We start from the raw sequence: 4,671 nt of genomic DNA on the forward strand, positions 1-4,671 counted from the left end.
GAAATTTAAAGCTTAAATCCTTGCCAAATATCATATATATTTATGATATTTATTTAAGTCTAGGCTTTTACCACAAAAGAGACTTTTATTCATATTTAGGAAAATTTTTATTTATTTATTTACTTGAGAGAGAGAGAATGAGAGAGAGAGAGAACAAGAGGGGGGAGGGTCAGAGGGAGAAGCAGACTCCCTGCTGAGCGGGTGGCCCTATGCTGGACTTGATCCTGCGTCTCCAGGATCATGACCCGAGCCGAAGCCAGTCACTTAACCAACTGAGCCACCCAGTCGCCATTTAGGGAAATTTTTAAAGGTTCAGCAACACTTTGAATTTTTAAAACACAAAATCTAGTAATCTAAACCACAGTTTTTATTTTTTCATCAAATCAGCTGAATAGAGAACATATTGCTATCACTAATTGACCCAACTCAGTGTTTAGACTCAGTAATCGAATTCTTCTCAATAAATGTAGACGTGCCTATAATATGTTTATAGTGATTGAAACATTTAAAATGATGCATGCTTAGTTTATGAAAATTCTACAATATGTCATAAACTTTTCTTTTTTGGCATTTTCCATTTTAGTATATTCCTTTAAAATATATACCTGGAACTCAGTAAACATGAGCACAGTTTAATCTCCCTTTCAGAGAATTGTTTCATTCTTCAGATGCAACAAAGAAGTGTTAAAAATATAATGTCATCCCTGAGCATATAAGCATCTGGAAGGCGACTGAGTTTGTAAAAACTGCAGTAGATTTTTATTGTCTAGACTTATTACAAATTTATCAATCTAAAATGCACTTACTGTTACTTAAGTGAATCAATTGTGAAACTAAATTTTAAAAGTGCCCTTAACTTTAAAGTAAAACCACACTCAATGAGCTGTAGATGACCATTAAAGAGGGCATTTTTCCAAATACTGTTTTGACATTGTGCTCATATTCCTTGACATCTCCTCAAGGTAACTTGTTTGCTTATCGTTACCTTTCAAAGGATAGATTTTTTTTAAATAAAAAGGAGATATCGTGCATTCAATGAACATGCAAATATCTCCTTTAAGTTTCCACATCATTTCTATGCTGTCAGTGTCTTAATTTTAATATTTATCTATGTCTATATTGAGTTATAACAGTCATTTCACTTTATTTCTGGGGTGCCTTATTTAGTGTGTACTTTATTAAAAGTATCACTGCTGTTGGTGTATTATTTGCAAAAATTGAAGCTGACAGACATTTTGGTGAAAGGGCTTTTTACATATAAATTTAAAATATCACATTTTGAAAAAACTTAGAGTGAAGTATCCATTCTAATAGTTTGCTATTTCTTAAAAACACAAAATCAAGGTGCAATATTTTCCATCTTGTAACTAACTTCCAGGTAGCTCTTTTTATATACTATTATATTACTAAATGAATGCTATGTTTGCTTAAGTTTTCCTTAGAATAATAAACATTGTGGTTTCAGAGTCTAAAACATTTGATACTCACATAGGTAAGAATTATGTAGAATACTCAGTCCCCTAAGTTAAACTGTGCAAGACCAGATTGCTTAACGTGTCAGCTGTCCCCTGTCAGTTGGATGGTATTTCTGTGTGTTAGATATCAGAATGCTGGGGGGATGTAGACCAGAATTTACAAGTTGTACCAATTGCTGCAGATGCAGTAAAGCTTTTTAAAAGGTACTATAATCCTGAAACAAGTTTTCTGTGTTGCTGTAGTCTAGAAAAATTTGTTTTTGCATTGACCACCTGCTATATCATGTTAGAGAATTTTTGGACCCAAGTGATATTGCTAGACCATCAAATTTCCTCCCTATATTATGTGTATAAACACACATGTTGCAGTTGGAAAGAAATCCACTGAACATATATCATAACCATCTATTTCATTGCATTGAGTTTCTTCTGTGAATTGTCTTCACTCCTGCCCTCTCTAATCCCTGTGTTCTCCCCTCTCATATGTAACCGTTTCATTTACATTCACAATTCAGAATTTGATTCAGGTGTATCTTATTCTAGGAATGTTCCCAAATCTACTGTCTGCATCGAGTCCCTTTTCATTTCTCCCATAGAAACCCATGTATTATTTTACCAGAATATTAGCATTCTGTATTAAAACTGACTTTTTCTCTTCCCCCACTTGACTCTAAACAACTTGAAGGCAGAAGCTGTAACTTTTTCATTAAACCTAGTAATCTTGAACTATTTTAAGGGCTCTATAAATGTCTACTAAGCGAATGAATGACACTGGTGTATGTGAAGTTAGACTGAGGTTCAATCCATCTGAAAGTGTTTGGCCAGTTTCAAGCACTTCTGATTTCTACTCTGGGAAGGTCTGATTATGAAAAATACCTCAACTGACTCATTAGAGGGGGTATTTTAGAATATTTGGTATTACAGTATATACTTAAATCAATTATCTGGGAACAATCAGAACAATATGTATAGGCTTGGGCATTGGTAGGTCAGCATAAAGAATTTTAATTTCTATGATTTTGGCCCAAGTCCAAACAGGTTTTTTGAAAGAAATTCATAAGTATGGTTTTATCACTTGCACTTATTTTTTTCCGATTAAGCAAGCTTAATGATATATTTTAAGAACAGATTGATTAATTTTATTTTCTTCAGTTTTTATATTCTGGATGGCAAATCAATGTAAAAATAGGTTTACAGAATAAATTATTGAGTTCATATGGTAATGGTCATAAAGCAATTAAAGACAGTTCAATAATAAAGTGCCATAGCCATATACATTTTTATTGCCTGTTATGTCATTATTTAAAATCATGATTTATGAAGTGAAATATTATTTTAACTCTTCTTTTATTTGATGATATTTAATCTTATGCATAACTCCTTTTGAAGAAAAAGATACTATAGAAAGCAAATTTGAAAATGCCACTTGTTGCTCTTCAAATTCAATTCAACAAGTTTGATTTAAAATAATTTAGTTTAGGGGCACCTTGGTGGCTCAGTTAGTTGAGCGTCGGACTCTGGATTTCGGCTCAGGTCATGATCTCAGTGTTGTGAGATGGAGCCCTGAGTAGGGTTCCTTGCTCAGCGCGGCAGTCTGCTTGAGATTCTTTCCTTCTGCCCCTTCTCCTTCCATCCCTTTAATAATAAATAAATATGTCTTTAAAAAATAAAAGAAAAAAATTTAGTTTAGCAAATATTTATTGAGAACTTAATATTGTTCTGGCTCTCAGTCCACGCTGACCACACATAAGCATTTCAAACTCTCTTCCTATCACAGAAAGATTTGTCTACAATATCCTGACAATATTTTTATTTCTATAGTTAAAATAAATATGCCCTTTTACAGATATATTGCTTTAGTATTTGTAGTGAGACAATGTCAAATGGCTGTAAGCTTTGTGGCATAGGAGATGATCTCACAAGGCATTGCAGGTTGGTGATGGAAATTGATCAGGTGAACGAGTTCTTCCTGGAATGGTCATATGAAATCACTCATATTCTATAAACCTTCTAATGTGTTTCTTTTTTATTCATATTTCATACTGTGCTTTAAAAATCCCATGATTTTTTTCCAGTTACTAAACCTTGGTAAAGTTTGCTACATGTAACATAATGAGATATGTAACAAATTTGAACAATATTAAACTTAAAAAATCTAAGATTGGATGAGCCTACCCTGCAAGTGCATGAAAAGCTCGTATGTCCCCAAGGATATGGAGAAATGAAGCCATTTGAACCCAATTTACCTAAATTGCGTGAGTTTTTTGTTAATTTAAAAGACTATGTTCAACCTTTTTGAAGTTCGTTTTTTAAAAAAGATTTTATTTATTCATTTGAGAGAGAGAGAGAGTGAGAGCCTGAGCAGGGGGGAGGGGCAGAGGAGAGGGAGAGGCAGACTCCTCACCAAGTAGGGAGCCTGATGCAGGACTTGATCCCAGGACCCCGAGATCATGCCCGGAGCTGAAGGCGTATGCTTGACCATCTGAGCCACCCAGGTGCCCCTTGAAGTTCTTAATATTGCAATAAAAAATGATATATGGTTGTATGGGAGGAGATAAAATTATGATTCTTCTATTTAAAAAAATTTTATATAAGACATCAAAGAAATCAACTGCAAAATAATTAAAATTCTTGGAAAATCATCCTATTGTACCAAAACAAAATAATTAAAAAATTCCCATAGCTCTTCTATGGAAACAATAGTTTCCCCATAATGAAAACTAAAGCTTTAGAAATCATACTGGGGAAAATGTTCCCCTATGCATAATATGAGCTAGATTATCAAATGTGTGGAGAAAACAGGATTAATTTTAAGACATCTCCAAACTCTTACTTTATATATATAATAATTTTACACAAAAAAATAAGACTTAAGTACACAATATTTTTTATGGAAAGACTGAATAATTTAACAATATTTTATTATTTTATTTTATTTTATTATTTTTTAAAGATTTTATTTATTTATCTGACAGAGAGAGACACAGCGAGAGAGGGAACACCAGCAGGGGGAGTAGGAGAGGGAGAAGCAGGCTTCCCATGGAGCAGGGAGCCCGATGCGGGGCTCGATCCCAGGACTCTGGGCTCATGACCTGAGCTGAAGGCAGATGCTTAATGACTGAGCCACCCAGGCACCCCAATTTAATGGTATTTTAAATTATGCTTATGTATAATGCAATTCCATTCAAAACCTTAA

Source organism: Zalophus californianus, chromosome 2, assembly GCF_009762305.2.
Source record: "Zalophus californianus isolate mZalCal1 chromosome 2, mZalCal1.pri.v2, whole genome shotgun sequence".
Classification (NCBI taxonomy): Eukaryota; Metazoa; Chordata; class Mammalia; order Carnivora; family Otariidae; genus Zalophus; species Zalophus californianus.